We start from the raw sequence: 18,839 nt of genomic DNA, 5'->3' as shown, positions 1-18,839 counted from the left end.
GGTAACTCTTGCAAGGTCCTTGACCAGTCATTAAATTACTTGCCTTAAGAAAGACCTGCCAAGTTGGCAATTAATGGGACGTAGTCCAGTCAAGAATGTTTTAAAATTAGTCGTGTATGAAATTGTGGTATAAATTTATTTTGCCTCCCTACAGTTTCTGCTGGTTCATAAGTGGTGAATCACTGCTGGTCTATTATTGAGCTGGAACTGGGCTTGTCTGAAATGATACTAAATGTAGAGATTTTTTTGCACTTTCTGGTATTGGAAGATGAGTTGCCATGTTTAAGAGATATATGCTGAAATATAAAGCAAGAGTATACTTTGTAGCTATTAGTTTGTCTGAGATTAGATATTTTGCTACAAAAATACATGTATATATGTGGGTATATGTATACAGTATATGTATTTTATAAAATTGTTTGCATCTAAAGTATAGCTGTTATGTACCTTCCTTGCTCTGGCCTGATTGTAGGCTTGTGTTTCTTTTTTTTTCTTTCTTTTGTGTTTCTTGACCCTGAGAAGAACATCAACACAACCAGCCTTGCCTTTTGACACTTGATTGCTTCTTGGTGTCTCATACACAGTAACCTTCATTTCCATATTTCCATGTATGAACTCTCACAGACTACCCATAGCATTTACAGGTCTTAGTATTTAGGAACCTGAGCCATAAACAAGGGCACTCCATATGTGAGGGCACAAGACAGAGATGTAAGCCATTTAGGAAAGCAGCCAAAGGGCAGTGAGGTAAGAGGGAACAGAACCTGTGGGCAGGTTGGAGAAGTAAAAGGAAATGGTGACACGGTATTGACCAGCATGGTAAGTGGTGGGTTTAGCACATTAAAAAAAAAACAAACAAAAATAAAAAACACACCACCAAACAAAAAACCAAAAAATCCCTAGGCCATATCAGCAAAGAATATTTTAGTGGATTCTGCTTAGAAATGTTTAGCTAGTACAGTGAAAACTAACATCGCCATAAAAAGTGGGAAAATGTATCAGGTGTGAGATTACAGTAAAGAATCTTCAGAAGTGAGAACAAGTTACATTGGATGCACAAAGGCAGAGAGGAGCGATGTGGTTAAAGTGAATGACAAAGACAAACAACCTTTGCAACAGGCAAGATTTTGTGTGTCATATAGAGAAAAGGATGCCTGTAATGATGGATCTGATAAGATTTTTGAGCAGGAACATGAGCTGTGTGAATGGATAGGAAAAGCTATATAATAGAGAGGTTATGTAGAAAATTCCAGTGAAGTGACACATAATTGGGATTTGAGAGACCATCTAAGTTGAAAATGTCATCCATATTATGGTTTGCAAAACAAAAAAGACAGTGATGTTGTCCAAATTGATTAGAGGAGGATATGGAGAGCTGAGACAGGAGAGGATGTTACCTGCTTTGTTTTACTCATTCTGGTCTTAGGCAAGACTTCTCATGGGGAGGGGAGAGGGAAAAGGATTACAAGGGGGATTTTAGTGTTGGGGGAAGAGGGTTTAATGGGAGCAGTAGAAAGGAAGGCAAACCAAGAGCAGAAGTGGTAGATTTATTGCTCGTCCACTGGGAATTTTTGTTTGCTGATGAAACAAGATAAGGCATGGATTAACGGAAATTAAGGACGGAGCTGCTTTGAGTACCCCATAGGAAGCTGGCACCTAAAATTTGGTATACCTTTGATAAAGAAGGACTTTTAGGATGAAACATCTATAGAAGTTTCATGTGTATTCTATCATGTATCTACAACTCAAAGCCGTAGGATGTAATATATTTTGAGATAATTTTGAAGACAGATGATTTTATTGCCAGAAACATTTAGATCTGGGGAAACATTTAAAAGATGGATGAAAACTAATTTAGAGTAGTAGTTATGTGCTTTAGGGAACAATGATAACTATCAGAAGATTAAACCCTTGTTGGGGTTCCATACTTGAGAGGAGAATATGTTCTTTTTGAAGGCAATCAATGAGAACAAAAAAAAAAAAGCAAACCAAAACCGCTACAGATGAGAATTTCTACATAAATCATATTGGTAGCTAAGTAAATACATACATATAAATTTAGAGGTGATAAGCATTGTTCATTCCTCTTTTGAACAGTTATCCCTGTGATGCAGACTTCAAAGAATAGGAAAGAGGGTACAACCTCCCTTGGGATTTCATCTCTATTCAGGAAAACAAGGAGTACTTTAAAATTCACTTTATTTTTTTCTAGATTTCACTAATTTCTGAGATCTAAATTCTCAATTGATAAAATCTGGCTTCAAAGTTGTTGAAGTGAATAGTTCAGAGAAAGTGACAATGCAGATTAAAAAGTGTGTTTAGAGCAAAATTTATGTTAAAAACCCACTCAGTTATTGTTTCAGTTGCTCAGAGAATTTCTTTTGTTGTGTGAGACTTTAGGAGATTTTTCTGTCTATGTGTATGTGTGTAGAAGGTCCTGAGTGACATCTGAAAACTAATACATGGAATAATAACTTGGGGCAGAAGATTAGCCAGTTATTGTAGTGCCAGACTTGATTATGGCTAGACTAAGGAAGTGAATTCTGTTCAGTACTCTAATTTGTAAGGTGGCAGCAAAACAAAATCCTAAGTGATGTTTCAAAATACTTTTAAAAGAATGTTTGCTGATAAAGATAATCAAAATATAAAACTTCTGAAAAACAACCCCAAACACAAAACAGACTCGATTCCAGATCTCAGTAATTTATGGAAGATAAATAACTTTTTTAAGTTACAGAATAGGAAAAAACTCCATGACTTTATTAAAGGCTCTAAGATTCTGCATTCTTTATGCAACTATTCTTTTGTTAGTTTTTATAAGTTCTGATCTAATAGTATACTGGTGAATGTAGTATAATTTTTAATTTAAAAATTGAATATTTAGAGTCTTTGACTCCATTCTAGACATTTCTTTTATATGTATTTGCTATATGTCTCATTTTGTTCTGTCAGGGATTTTGAGTTATTAGTGACTGCCTTGAAGGGCCAGACCCATGTCAATATTACAGAACAGTATGATAGAGCCCTTTGAATATGATATGAAAGGAAAGCTGGAAGCTTACCATCTGGAAGAGACCATAAGTGATCTAAAGCTGGCATTTCTGGCTTTCTGCCAGACCTTTCCTGCTGTCTGACTAACCTCAGGATTGGACAAGGAGGGATCTCCAGGTGGCTTAGTATCCTGTTTTTCTTTCTCTCCACCCCATTGGGTGAACTAACCTGCAGTACAGCCAGAATAGTGAAGTCCTACCTTCAGAGGTTAGACAATGTATAAAAGTCGGGTAATAAAGTTGCAAAAAACCCTCCATAAAACAAAACGAAACCCAGAAAATTTGTAGAAGAAAGCTTAAAACCCATGTATTTTACTGGCAAAATCAACAGGTCTAGTCTCCCCATAGCTTCATAGGATTGTTATCTGTAGGGGATCTTTGGGTGTTTTTATTAAAATTTCCTGCTCAAAGCAGGACTGCTACTAACACCACTTCAGATCTGCCAGGCTTTCATTGGTGCACATTGGTGAGCTGGTTTGATGGACCACTGTGCAAATGAGGAACCTGCCTTGGCAGGAAAAAGAAGCTCCTTGTTCTTTTTGTCTCTGCCTTTCCTTTCTAAAAAGCCTGCATCCATGACCATATTCTACACCCCGATCTGGGATTCTGATTATGCCACAGCTCTGCTGTCATACACAAGCTTCTAGTTCTACTTGTTCACTGCTCAAGGTCTGTGCAGTGGTGTAGCTACCTACCACTGTTTGAGAGGCCTGAATGCTCTCTGGTTCATGGCTTGCTCCAACATGCACTTCCCTTTATCTGCACTGCTACCTCCTTTACTTCTGCATTTAGAAACCATTCCCTCATCATCCTGGCTTAAAGCTTTCTCCACTGGCTTGCAAGCCTGTTTGCAAAGATGTCCTTTTTAGTCTGAACTTTTATCTGAGATCACCCAGAAGCTTGTGCCTGGAAGCATGGCACTGAGGATAGAAGAAGAAACTACACTGCATAGCTGATTGAGATTGAAGTGCTTCTTCACATTTTTACAGCCAAGGACCATTATGATAAGGTAGTGAAATTCATCTGGACACAGTGATCTCCTGCTGTGTCCTTAGTGCATGAGATTCATCAAACTGGCTAAGCAAGGACTTAATGCGCCTTGCAGGAGCTTGTGTGAGGTGTTCAGAAGTTAATGAGCTGAATTAATTCTAAGAAAACTGAAAATAAAGTCTCAACTACATATATATAGAGAGATTTGTATAGGTACCTATATAGCTGTTGGAAAGAACCTTCCTGAGGAGGAAAAGAGTTTATGAGGCATTTTGATGACTTTATATGAAGCTTTACAAATTTCAGCCACTTAACTTCAGCAGGAATATCCTGGAGTGTTTGAAGTGGGTAAATAATTTAAAATAAATAAGGTCAATGAAGAAAACCCTGTTTGCCAGTCTGAAATGTAAATTCTGAAGAGCCTTTAGAGATTTTGCTCATACAAAAAAGAGAGTAAGTTATTAGTACATTTTATAAACTGGGGTGAAGAAAGTTCAGTTATCTCAGCACTTTGTTTGGCCAAGATCTCTCAGCATGTAGTCATCTGTCTTTGTTGTGTGAAAATTTAACTAATGTTTTGAAAAACTATTCTTGAAAGTGCATCTGAGAGGGTTCATGAAGACCAGATGAGATATGTTCGGATGTTTTTCTCAGAAGCAGTCTTCCAACAATATGCCATCTTTTGAAAATGTTATTAAAGTTGTTATTTCCTGTTCCAGAATTGCCTTTAGTTACAGGAATAGGTAAAATTTTCATGGTGATGTTTGCATTCTCTACTATTAAATAGGTGGGTTTTTTTCTACTGTTTTACTTCAGGGCAGGCATTTGGCAAATATATCAACGCTGGTTGTTGGACTGGATTCCTTTCTGAAAATTTATTGCCCATGCAAGCATGATGTGGACACAGTAAAATTTGAAGTACATTTAGTGAATACCACAAAAAAGTTCATAGGTAATTTTTTTATGAAGTTCATTAGTAATCATGAACACAGGCAGAGTTTGTATTTTGACAGCTTTTGTGGTCAATAAGGTGTGCTTATTGTTAGAACTCTGTAAAGATTTTATCACTTCTCACCTGTTTCATATACATCACCTGACTACAACAGAGCATGATATTGAACTATGAAGATCATGGTGAAATGTAACGTATGTTGGTATCATATTTGAATTAAATTTGATACTTCAGTCTTTCCTTTGCTTCCCTCTAATAAAAGATATCTGAGAGGTAACTGTTACCACTGAATTAATTATGTTTTATGCTGTAAGATAAGGGGAGCTAGATTATTCAATCATGGTAGCTTTAGTGAAGGAAGTGTACTGCATCAGCAGGGTGTGTGGTCCAGGATGTCACTACTCAATTGTTATGGTCTCACTTCAGAGTTACTCATGAGTAAGACAAAAGGGTACGGTTCTGAGCAGTACCCATTCCTTTTCTGCCTTTGCAAGAAAGCCAAAGGGAGCTCACTGGAGCTCCTTTGCTGCTGCTAATAGTTCTGGAGGTCTGTGTTGGGATCCCAAGAGGATGTACTGTGTGAAGACGTGGTGATCATTGCATGTCTGCCACAAGTTCCAGCCCTTATGAAGTGCCAAGGAGAAAAAAAAAAAAAAAAAATCAATCTGACAGCTGTTCCTGTGTGAACTGGCCTTGGAACTTGCTGAACATTATTGGCACACACGATTGTGCATCTGACCTAGGGATGAGTAGCTTTGAATTTTGTAACCCCCGAGAGCACTCATGGAGAAGAAATTCAGAAGTCTTTTAGGCTATCCTGGTATCCCAAGGCAGGATCAGTTATATTCTGTCAGATCCCTAGTTTGTTCTTAAAAACATTCTAGTCCGGTGTGGCACAGTTCTTACGGTTACAAAATAAAAATCTTTCTTGCTGCAGTTTGAACATACTGCTTATCACTCTGTCATTCATGTATTTTTCTTATTTTCAGCAGCCAATTTGGTATATAGCAACTTACAGAACTTCTTGGTGTCTTTTTTCCTACATTAAACAATCCTCATTCTGTCCATGCATCCTCACAGGTTATGTTTTCTAGAAATCTTTCTCTGCAATTGTTCTGCATCTTTCTTGGAGTGTGATGCCCCAAACTGAACGTAAGACAGCTCTGTTCAGAGAGGATTACTTAACTAATGCTGTAGCTTTTTAATAGTATTGTATATTTATGCAATATACAATATAGGTATTCTTTGCTTGAGATTTTCTCCTACAGAAATGCAATTGAAAAAGTGATTCCTTCAGCATTTTTACAGTTCACTATTTATGCAATTAATTAGACTGTTAATAATTAAGCTACCCAAGTACCTTGCATGTGTTTCTACTAATTTACTACTATGCCACTCTTAAACTGTAGGTTGTACCCAGCGTCAGGTTATAAACATTTGAATGTAGGTACCTAAAGCACATCATATGTTAGTGGTGTCACCAAATTCCCAATCTAGTCAATGGAGCCTGGCCAATTGGACATGCCTTACTGAGGGTCAGATGAAGAATCTCATTTAGGTCCCCAAACACCAATAACTGTATTGACTTGTCCTCCATTAACAGTAAAAATAATTAGTTTACAATCTGACCCAGGATCTCATTTTATCTCTCCAATTTACCCATTCTGATTTCTGATCCTGCCTTCAAAGATGCTTGCAGTCTCTTAAAGCTCAGTATCGTCTGAGAATTTCATAAACGTAACTTCTCACCCACTGCTGAAGCCATAGATGTAAATATTGAATGGCATTGGACCTGAAACACAACCCCGTGGAGCCCTACACAATATGCTGCTCTGTTGTGATTTCAGCAATTGTTTTCCGAGGGCTTCTTCAACTAGACAGCACCCATGTTAGTACTTTAATAATTAATTTAAGCTTGCTGTTGAAAAATGCTTTGCTGTTTTGTGGTTTTGCATCCTCAGGATTATGAACTCTCTTACTTTATAGTGACATTAGAAGAACCATCCTATTCCCCTCCTCTCTTTATTAACCTGGTCTCTTTACCCTCTGTGTCAAAAGCTGACTTCAGTTTATTTTAAATTTTTGCAGAACAAAATGTCCTGATGTATTTTTTTCTCAACTACTCACAGATGTCAAAGTAGTTAAAATACATACTATTCCAGTCCTGTACTTTGGATGGTTCTGGCGCTGTTTTGAAAAATCATTTCTCCCTGATCTCCCTGGTTTGCAACAGATCCCCACCATGGGAGTGTTCCTGGTTTTTTCATCTCGAACTTTACAATCATTGCATGGAAGTTTCCCCAAGATCTGAATCTCCCTATGGCCTGAAACTACATAAATTCTGTGTGTTCTTAATGTACAATGCAGCACCAATGCTTTTGAAATAGTACTGCTGCTTTATACCCCCACAAGGGTTATGCAAGTCTCTGTTACTCCAATTAAATAGTTTCTTTAGATATCTGGCTTCTTCGGTTTCTTTCCAATTGTATAGTGTGGGCACTTTGAACTTCAGCAGACTCATTTACTATTCTTTTTTTATGTTCCTAATTAGTTTGTTTCAGGTAGCCTTCAGACCCCAACAGAATTCCTTTTCAAAGATACCTACAGGATTTTTGGTTTTTTCCACACCAACCTGACTTAAAAGTATTTTTCAGTTAATGTAATATATTAGGGTGTAGAGATGCTTTCCTCATTTTCCTCATATGAGCTCCATTCCTGTCCATTTGCTTACACAGTGCTGCCCACTTGCTCTGGAAACCAAATTCCTCAGCATCTTCAAAATCTAAAATAGAAAAATGTCTCATCATGAATAGGGTCAGTTAAAAGTATTTTTGTTTCTACGTCTAGCAAGTTCTTTCTGTGTTGCTGTGAGGGTGGCACTGATTGTGGTATTTGAAACAGTAAGTTAGGACCATCCACTGTGTTTCTTTTCCTTAGTGCTCCTGAGCTGGAGCTTGTTTGTGTTGGAGATGCAACTTTGCCAGCCACTTTGTGTCTCGCACAGGACTGGAATGACGTCTTTCAGATTTCACTGTGAAACTTACTTCTTTGATCTTGTAGTTCCATTTCAGCACATACAATTTCAGTCAGCATTTGTGACAGTGAAAATAAGAGCCTTGTAACTCTTCACCCAGGCTTCTTGTGCTCAGACTGGTTTCCTTGCCAAGGGTTTAGAAGGCAGTTGTGCTTTTGATGTGGCAGATTAAGAATTGTGTCCCATTTTAGAATTTTATCATACCAGGGTTCCTTAAATAAAAGATGTGGAGTTACAGCTAGGATATTTGATCTCTGAGTATTTATTTTCCATTTAAATAAATTGATTTTTCACTGTTCTGATGAGGTCAGAGTGCCAGACTTTAGGTTTACTTGAACTTAAGAGAAGTGAGTGTTGTGCTAAAGAAATTCTGCTGCACAGGGAGGCTTTAAACCTTGTGGTTTTGGCAACAGTGTCTTTGACTTGCCAGCAGAAGAGTGAAACCCTACAGTGTCTGTCTTAAACAGCAGTGAAGCAGTTAACAATGCTAACATTTAGAACAGCTGTAGTTACTTCTCTGGTGCTGCCATCTGAAAGGGGGAGTGGGGCCTTGAGCTTGGACCTCCATGGAGGCAAGGTGGGAGCACAGCCAGACTCTGCGGCGTTCCGGCCCTTTGTCCAGAGCCAAGATACTTCAGGTGAAGTACATTTCTTGAAAGCTGGATAAAGCAGAAGTGAAATTGTAAACTATGGGCAAATATATATTCCATGTTCTTTTCTGGATCTCATGCCCAAGTAAGTTTAAACCTCTTTTATCTTTTTTCTTTTATGTATAAAGTTGTGTCCTTTAGCTCATTTATAACACAGCAGCTTTTAGTTCCAAAGCCCCCATCTCAGTCTTGGGTGTTGGCCAGCATTTGGGAGTCTCAAGTTGTGAAATAGTGTCATTTTTCTCTTTGAAGTGCTTTAGTTCACCAGTTCTAGGAAGAGCTGTCATAGTGAGGTCTGTTCCCTTTTCATGGCTCAAAGGGTCTCCTTATGACATGTCTAATCAAATGGAATCAGGGGGAAGATACACACTGTAGTTTTGATTCCTATTACTGAGAGCCTGAAGAATGACTTTCCTGCGTGATCTCTGATGTTCACTAATATTCAGTCGTTTATAATTTATTCAATAGAGGTGAATTTCCATTGCATTAGATGCAGAACTATATAAGCAGGAGTAGACTTCTGTACTTTTACATGTTTTTTTTAAGACATCGCAAAAATCAGGCTCTTTGAACAGCCTTGTCCCTACAAATTTATTTTACTCTGCTCAAAAAAAAAACCCCATGGAATCAGAACTATTTAAGGCTTGAGGATCTCTGAAGTTCATCTGGTCCAACTGCTTCTTAAAGTAGGGCCATCAGATTACTCAGAATCTTAGTTGGATTTCGATCACCTCCAAGGATGGATATCCCAACTTTTGTGAGTACAGAAGGCATTTCTGTCACTGTATGACCCTTCTTTTTGGCAATTTTTCCACCCCCTTATATTCAGTGACAATGTCCTTTATCACTAAGTGTGTTTCTTGCCTTTTGTGTTGCCACCTTGTATCTTTGGGAAGAGTTTGGCTTTATTTTCTCTATACCCTTCTTTTAGGTAGCTATAGACAGCAGTAAAACCTCTGCTTAGCATCCTTTTCTAAAGGCTGAAAATCCCCCAAGTTTCACAACTTGATCTTGTATGTAATTTTCTCCAGAATTTTATTTGTTTCTCAGGCAAAAGTACATTATAATGCAACTTTTAATATTTATTTTATTTTTAAAAATGAAAAAGAAATCTTCAAGTGTAACATATATATTTTTTGAGGATATGTCCTTTATGTAGCATTTTTTTTTTGGGAATTGTAGGTCGCTGATGTGTGCATTTGGGGTTTTTTTGTAGAACATATATATGTGAATGCATGTTTTTGAAGTTTCTCTAGGTTATGTGTAGAATCTTATGATTAATGCTACTGGAATTTTAAATATTTCTTTCTGTAAATAATCATTAAAATAATATAAAATGGGAATCTACAGTAGTGCTTTTTGTCTATCTGTTCATATATCTACAACAGCATGATAGAGAGAAAAAGCAGTCCTGTCCTTGATGTTTTGTTTCACCAGAAGTACATTACCATCACCTGTTGATTTCTTCTGTTCAGCTTGGAGGGAATGATCTTCAGCTGGATTCCCCTGAGAGCTAATCAGAGTCAGTGCTACTGTTGGGATTAACAATGAGAAATTGCTGAGCTCGCCTTGGCAACTCTTACCCAGCTCTGGAGCATTTGTTGTCCACAGAAAGACGAAATTCTGCCAGACCTGATGGTGGCCAGGAGACTGTTCCACTACAGCCTGGCGCAGCTCTGCTAGAAAGGTGAGGAAGCTGCTGGCTAAGGTGCATATCCAAGGAATCTGAAAAGTCTGCTGAGCAAACTGAGCTCCTTTGGCATTCAGGTTTGCAAATTTAAATTAAAGATAATTGAGGGTTTAAATTTTACCTTAAACATAGATGACAGTGTTTTCTAGGTAATGAAGTTGCAAGTACTCAGAACTTTTAGGCTGCCTTCTGTAAAGCCTTGCAAACTAATGCCTTGTCAGTGAAGACAATAATTGATACTGTCCTTGAACCTCCTATACGTCCTTGCTTTTTGGCACAGACTTAATTACTCAAATATAAAAAAGCCAGGAGCTAACACACAAACTTGCAATTCCCTGATCTTAGCAGATGGATCATAGCCATTTCAGAGATCAGTGACTGGTAACTGAATTATTCACTCTCTTAGCAAGGAAATATCTTGGTATCTGATCTGCAGTTTTCTTCAGGAAGCCGTAGTCATTTACAGATAATTTTTTTTTCCCACTCGGAAGGAATTTTATGTGTACTAGATACTCTTTGTCTTCCAGCTCTCATTTAAAATTTAAGAAAAGAAAAAAGAGGTCTGTCTAATCCCTAAGCCTCTCCTGAGGTTCTTAAATTTTGCTGGAGAGTATAACCTGTCATAGTATCCAAATGGGCATCCTTTCAATGAGAAGATTTCGGTTCCTCTTGCATAAAAATTTAAATATGTGTTGGGCAAGATATATGCTTCCTACATGTTTCAAACTAGTTTCAAACAAATATTTTCACTTTAACAGCAAATGTTATCTTCTTAGTAGTATGTAATGAGATGTTAACTGTAACTAGTATTTTCAGAGTACTGATATTTAAATATGTAGGGATATATTAAAAACTATGTGTTTTTAATGTATCTTTCTGGGCTCATCCTTTCCTACTTTGCTTGCTGTAAGCCAGTAAATTTGTTGTTTGGTTTCATGTTTCTATCACAGAGTGCTGCAAAGCTCATATTTTTGACGAAGAACCCTATAAATGCCTGTCTCCCAGAACCTTTGCTGTTCTCCTTTCTCTTGACAATGAACCATCTTTCTCAAAATCTCCTTTACGAATTGCCACTTCTAAAATGTTTCCTAGCTTTACTGGTTTTGCCAGTTTTGCTCGTGCTTTGGTAGCAGTGGCAGGGAAGATCTCAGTGGCTGACTTGGTGAGAACCCCTGTCTGCCTCGTGCTGGGAAGGATGGGTGCACTGGGCATGGAGCACAGGGCAAGAGCGGGGCAAAGAGACGAGCTCTTGGAAGAGAGGGACTTCTGAAGTGGCCTCTTTGCTTGCTGAAGAGCCCTGTCGTGGTGCCTGGCCTGAGAGCAGACAGAAGTAGGGAGGAGACAGGCTGAAACCCTGGTTGCTTATCTCCACGCTCTTCTCAGTTGCTCTGTTTTTCATGCCTCCAGCTCAGCTGTAAAGCAATAATTAACCTGAGCCATTTAATTTCTCCCAGTTGGCTTTAAATTAACTCTGTTGTCATGTTGTGTGGAGTAATCCTTCAGGCATCAAACATTTGAATTTTTTATGGCTGCATGGGTATTTACTGTTTGGTCAGTTTTCATTCTATTGTTATAATGGTATTCATTATTTTTGGAATTTTCATGATTTTTGAGAAGAGTATCTTAGATACTGCACACATAGAGAAGAGAAAAGAAAAATCCCTCTCTGTCAATGCTGCGGGGAAGTCCAAAGCTTTTTAACAGTACTCAAAGCCAAACCTCCTAATGTGAAATAAAATGTGGCAAATTAGTTTGGGTAAATTTCAGGTGAAAATCCTGTTGCTAACCTCTGTTTGGCTCTTGAATAGACTGTTGTTTGTTTAGATGTACTGAAGTGGTACTCTTTGCAGTTGTTTTTGGTACAGACAGCTCTTTTCAAGGCAGGAAATTTTGGATTTCTTGTAAATGGCAGTCATTAAGTGGTTTGCAATAGGCAAGAGCCAAGGAAAAGACAAGATCTTTATTTCCGCACAGGCTCTCATAAATCTCATCTTAGTATCAAAACCATGGGACTAGTGATATTTTTTATACATATCATGGGTTTATGTGTGCTCTAGTTATTGGAGAGTCTAAAACTGCTATTTTATTATTGTTGTTCAGTAATATGGTCTGTAACTATAAAGCCTATTAAACACTTCATAAAGCCTTCATGGGAAACTTCTTATACGTATTAGTTACACTGTGTTTTTATAAGTTATAGCCCTCTGGAAATTGGCTTATTATCAGTTTTCCATCAAAATGAAGTGTTCAGAGGAGTGGAGGATGACCTAATGTAATCTAGATCAAAAGCATCTGTGAAAGTTGATGTTTATCCTTGCTTGATATTGTATATGTTAACAGTGAATTCTTGTCAAAATGCATCTAGATAGATGCAAGGCAAGTGAGAAAGACATACCCAGAAATTAAGGGTGCTGCTTGCATCACTGTAGTAGTAATAATTTTTAAAGTGAAGCTGTAGCCCTCTTATTTATTTGTGAATTGAGTAGCAGAAACTCCAGCACAGGACATGATAATATGGATAGGGTGAACTTTAAATATTCAGAACATGAACTCGCTTCTTTGCATTTGTTAAATGATGGTATGGAAATCTAGTAACGTACAAAAACTAATCTAGCAGTGTGCCAAAGTAATTAAAGCAAAGTAAATAATCTCCAGTGTTCTTATTCCCCACAGAAAATGTTTAATATCTTATCTTTCCAAAGTAGTTTCCTGCTAATTCATGATGTCTTTGTAGACTCTTCTTATTCAGCCAGTGCTGTTGTTTTCCATGGTGTGGAAATTTCTCCCCTTCTGTCCTGAGGGGAAGAAATGTGTTTGGTACTGTCTGTATTCGAAAAAATTATGTTTCTTGCATACAGTGGAAATCATGAAGCCAACAGCTGTAATCCTCTCTGGTCATTTACTTAGCCAAAGGGTTTTGTTTACCTCAAGTGTATGTGGTATACGATACTTTATAACATTGTCTTGGTGCTGTGGGACATTTTTTTGCTGGAATCCAGGGACCTGATGCTGATCTTGTTTTGGTACAAATTAGAAGTAGCTCTTTTAAAGTAGGTGAAGCATGAGGCTGTTGTGAGGCAGATCAGATTATCTGTCTTTGAATCATCCCTAAATATTAGACTCTGATGACCCATCACTCTTGAAGTTCTCTGTTACTGCAGATAGGAGAAATAGAAGAGTTCAGAAATTGTGTTAAAATTGTCCATTATTCTTACATACAAGAGCATGTTTCCTTATCTATTAGTATATGCTGAAATTTAGTTTTAAGTTAGCCAATAAGTAAAGTTTGAGTCAGTGCTGTGGTGCAGTGGTCTGACCTGAAACGGCTCCTTTACTTTTTGTTTTGGTGATGATTAGAAGAATGTGCTGCTGTGTGTAGACAAGAAAATGACAGAAGACAGCAATAGCAGATGCTAGGCAATTAATGTGCTTTTTTTGACAAAAAAAAAAAAGTCACTGGTTCTTTCAGTCTGGACTTTCTATCTTATGTCACAACTACTGCAAGAGGATTGTGACCGCACTGATTGTTGGAAAGTTGCCAGTTCTGTTACATCCCTTTATTTCCAAAGAAATGCTAGTTTATGTGCGATGGATGGCGCCCTTATTGGGAACTTCCAAGTGTTATGGGGAGGCTGAATCCAGCAGTCCAGTTAAAATGAGGCTGCCAGAGCTGCATGTCCCTGGGTCCAAGCAGGACTAGGCTGTATTCCTACAGGGGCATGCTAGTGGGCACACACACAATGTACATTTATATACATTATATACATAGCCAACTGCGCAGATGCACACTTTGTACTCATGCAAGCTTGAACAGCAGCCATGACCATGTCCTGCTCCCCTCGCTGGCTGCCCAGGACTTACACCTCTTAGTAGGGAGTATATAATGTGTATGTGTGTACAGCATGGATAGCCACTGTTCCCGAGATATCCTGACTCTGCTGGTGCTGGCACCTGAACATATGAGCTGCAAAAGCCTCTGTTTTGGTCCAGCTTCCAGAACAAACTCCCTGACAAACAGACATGGACACAAATGCACAATACAGACCCCCTGGCAGCTGGTCTTCCACTGCCAATTATCCACTAGCTGGTTCTGGATCCTCTTTCTCCATGCAGGTGTCCCAATCTACACCCAGGCCCTCCAGACCCTCCAGCAGCTGGCTGGGACTCCCCTAGTCCCTGTGATAGCCACCTCTTCTGGTGGCCTTGTCCATAAGGACAGGCTGTGGGGTGATCCAAATATCCTCTCCCATGGACTTCTTGCAATGTGTGACTCCTCTGGTCCCCAAGGTGAAAGCTGTCTTTGTGGGGCTGGGTCTCCCAGGGGTTACTGGGGCTCCCTGAGCTGCCCCAGCGCCTCAGAGTGAGGCTCACTGTGTGCTGCAGGTGGAATGGGGGTGATGGAATGGGGGAAATGGGGCAGGAAAAGATTTGGGTTCTCCTTGCAAACTGATGATCCCCTGTGCTCCTTTGAGTGTGTGTGGAGCAGTTTTTTGTCACAAAAATCTAACACCATGTAGCTAGACAGAGCAGGTTCAGTGGAGCAGCTTTCCTTAATGTTTCTTGACATTAACAGCTCCATTTCTCAATTAGATTGGAAAATAAAGGTGATTATGCGTGTCTGCAGGGTGACACTGTACTTTTGACTATTAATGTCAAATAAACAGGAAAGGTCACAAATAAATAGTGTTTTAGTTTAGTAATACCACCTAGAAGGCCACAGTGACTTAAGGCGAGGCTGTTGTTATTGTTCCTACAGCCAGCAAGCACTGTTTAAAATACTTATATATTTATAAAAGGACAGACTTGCATGACATGGCTCTATTTTTTTGAGAGCACTTTCTGTAAATATAGAAAAGTGCTTGTGCGTGCCATTTACTTGTTTTGTTTCCAGTAAATATTGCAAGCTTAAGCCTGCCTGTAAAACAACTTCCATCTTTGCACTCAATCTCTGACAGAAACGACATTCAGAGATGAGATGTACAGATGAAGATATTTGAATAGTGGATTTCCTTAGATAATATTGATGCTTTTGTAGGGTCATTAATAAAGATCTGTCAGAGCTAACAAAAAGTGTTTAGAGGGTACAAAGCAAAAGTGTTTAATGTTAGCTTTAATTTAATTTTCTCTAGTTAGGCCATACTCGTTTCCTTCAAGGAAAACAGGACTGCTTATTTTTGCTAATTAGAAGTACATCACTGGTCTGAATCACATCTGTAATTAGTAGCAAGGTTTTAAGTAGATGTCAGAGATTTTTTTTGGTATAAAATTTGCATTGTTAATCTACTATACATGCATACATATGCGTAAGTACAGATTTAATGAACAAAAGGAACAGCTGGTTGTTTTTCAAAGCAATCAGGTGCTTCATAAGCTGACATTGCTGTTCCTTCTGCTCAGAGCTGAATTTGTTGCATCTGAACAACTCGATTTTGTCACTGGAAAGTAAGTGGGGTTGGGAAACCAGAAAATAAACCTCTACTTTGCTTCTGTCATCCACTCAGGCTAGTAATGCACTCCACAGAAGTGTTGGTGTAAATAGCATTCCTTAGGCTTGTTTTCTTGATTTCTGATACAGATAGAGGGAAGAAAATGCTCAAAGGAGGGAAAGATTTTGCAGGACGGCTTGCAGAGAAGCACGCCTGGGAGATGGAAAAGCTGGTTTGGAGCATGGCTCATGTCCCTGCTGTGTCCAAACTGAACCACTGAATAGGTGCAAATGTAGATGGCAGGATAAAAATGGAAACTATTCAAACCAAAAGCAATTAATTTGTATACAGATGGCTTTCTGGCACTCACAGCTGCATAGATTTTGGTTGTGTACTTTTTTAGATGTGCCACAGAAGGTTAAAGCCTCTATATGTCCATCTCCAGCTGTTTATGCACATAAAATAGATAAGAAAATGAAGCCAAGTGAGCGCTGTGTGTAGTGCCAGACTCACTTGTCGAGATAGGCATCTCAAACAGTAGTGCAACATCCTGGCCTGTCAAATGGCCCTTGTATTGGCCTTTTATGAGAAGAAATTACATATTTTATATCAAAGAAGTCACTTCAGTTTCATAAAAATGAAATATGGAGAAGAGCTACATATATGTCATATCTCTAGGATAAAATCTAGGACTGAGAACCCTGAACAGAAGTGGAGGATTGCTGAAAATATGCAATGTAAGTTCTTCAAGCAGCTTTGGGATATCCTGGAAACTGTGTCTCTGGAAACTCTGATTTAAGCTGTTGGACATAGAACCAAGTGTGGTCTTCATGTGCTCTTTATACTGCAATGCAGGCAATTAAGTTTTTTAAAAAAAACTTATTAAGCCATGCTTTTAAAAAAACACCATTTTTGGTTAACAGGAAATATACTTTGATTTGCATTTTCATGTAGAACATGAAAAATACTAGTTTGGGTCAGTGGAAACCTGTATTTTTGTCTTGCATTTTGTCACTTAAAAAAAAAAAAAAAAAGTTTGAAATAGCTGGTTCAAATGGTCAAAACATTTAGACAAGATGTTCCAAAACTGTGGTGTAAGTGCCTCTGCAGATATTTCAAGTTGGTATACGACCACCATTGCAATGCAACTACTCCATTGCCTGTGAGTTGTCACCGCTGCTCGAGTGGAAGAGTTGCAGGCCTGGCATAAAATTATCTTAAGTTTGTTTCTCAATTTTTTTTTTTGGTGACATTGTTATCTAGAATGATCTGCCTGTAACTTCAGGTTTTGGGGGTTTGGCTTGGTTTGTCTTTTTTTTTTTTTTTTTAGGTGTAAAAAACTCACTTATCTATTTTACTTTTGGTCTGCCTTCCTACTTAAAAGCACCATAGCCACTACCTATAGTGAAGCTTTCACCATAGTGAAGCCCAGTTGGCTTGCAGACCATTGGAGTGCCTCCCAGAGGGCCCCAGTCTTCCCTTATCAACTGTGTACAGTACAGATCTGTGCATGGATTGTTCTTAATCTCTGCACACTCCTGCTGTGTTGCCACAGTGGTGAGTCTGCAGCTGGAGGAGCCGTATACTTCATCTTCCTGCTTATTTCTTATTACAGAGCTCCCTTTTGGTGAGCGGGTACCTGGAATAGGATGTCAAGAGTCCAGCTTGCTCTCTGTTGTGAGAAGTGGGACCTAGTCTTTCAGATAGGAATTCTCTGTGGGAAATGAGAGGGTCCATCCTGCCAAATCTAGAGGGATATTGCACCTGTTTACTCATCACTAATAAGACTTCTCTATTTAATGTTCTCTGGGGTATGGGTTTCTCCCTTGATCTACTTGAAGCACTTTCTCATGGTTAATGATCTGAATTTGCCAAGCACACTGACTCATTTTGGTGCTGGTTTCCATTAGGTAAGTTGTTAACGGGACACTGCTCGGATGGTGAAAAATCTGTTTCAGGCTAATAGTGAGGTGCACAAGTGCCTCTCCATGGTATATTGGCTACTTGTGCACACCTGTTGTGGCATGATAGGTGGTAGCAAACCCCACAGCAATATGGGATGCAGCATCTATTCTATTAGCAGTCAATTCCTTATCAGCCTTTCATTAGCACATACAACACTTCACCTTTTCTAGAGTTTTTTTACTATGTGACTGAAGGAGAGTGAGAGGAAACATTCTGATGTGCAGAGGAAGGTGTTGATAAGTAAGGAAATCAAATTCTTCCCAGGAGAAGCAGTGTTCTTGCAGTAGAGTAGGTAATAATGCAGGGTAAGGAAGTGTCTTGGAGCTGCATATTAAATCTGTCTCTCTGGCATTTTCCCTGAAAGTCAGTAACAAGGCTGTTGAGGAATTTGAATTTATGAAGGCAATTCAGAAGAGAAGTAGTGCGACACAGAGAAGCATTGAAGAAAACTTGGTGGGGTTTATTTTAGGTCTCAAGTTTTGACAACTCAAAATGACACTGTACCAGCAGACAGCAATTACTACAAGAGCAGATCCTTCTGTTGCCTTTTCTTTCTTACATTCAGATAATGTCCTTTTGCTTACAGATGGTTGCCTTCATATGTACACAGAGATTTTTAGTGTTTCCTTCACTGTATGGATAAATAGAGAATCAATGAATGAAAATTAGAGATGGGTCCAAGCTTGGATTTTATTTCTGAAATTCACCCATTTTCCATGAGGAGAGGATCACATTTTCTGGCTGTGGGAACATTCCTAGAAGAAAATAATTCAAGGCTATTTTCTTTTTATAAGCTGTTTCTGTGGCTGAAAGTGCCTAACAGGGCGAGCTTTTATTTGTTGATTTTTTTTCTCTTTAGATGATGTCTGAAAATCTTTCAGGGATAGAAAGAGGTGAGCAAAGAAAGAAAGAAAGAAACAAAAACCCACAAAAGAGCCTCCCATTCATACCTCATTTATTTTGGAGGAAGGTATGTTCTCATAACTAGGACAATCCTAGGAGGAGCCTTCATCCATGCAATTGTTCACAGGCCAATAGCTAAAGCCAAAGATCCTTGATGGCAATACCTTTCCTTACCAAGG

General features: G+C 38.7%; 1 protein-coding gene across 17 annotated transcripts in view; it reads left to right on the top strand.

Moving 5' to 3' along the window:
• The window catches only part of ENOX1 (ecto-NOX disulfide-thiol exchanger 1), a 358,280-nt gene that overhangs the window by 38,957 nt on the left and 300,484 nt on the right, over positions 1-18,839 (top strand). Inside the window, exon 1 of one of the 17 annotated variants that reach the window (XM_072928783.1) lies at positions 6,542-10,363. The exons of the other annotated variants lie outside the window; for them this stretch is intronic. The gene's annotated coding sequence lies outside the window, so the exon portion shown is untranslated. Of the gene's footprint in view, positions 1-6,541; positions 10,364-18,839 lie in introns of those variants that run through there. 17 annotated transcript variants of the gene reach the window in all.

Source organism: Taeniopygia guttata, chromosome 1 (genome assembly GCF_048771995.1).
Source record: "Taeniopygia guttata chromosome 1, bTaeGut7.mat, whole genome shotgun sequence".
NCBI classification, from domain to species: Eukaryota; Metazoa; Chordata; class Aves; order Passeriformes; family Estrildidae; genus Taeniopygia; species Taeniopygia guttata.
This window is presented reverse-complemented; position numbering and strand designations above follow the sequence as displayed.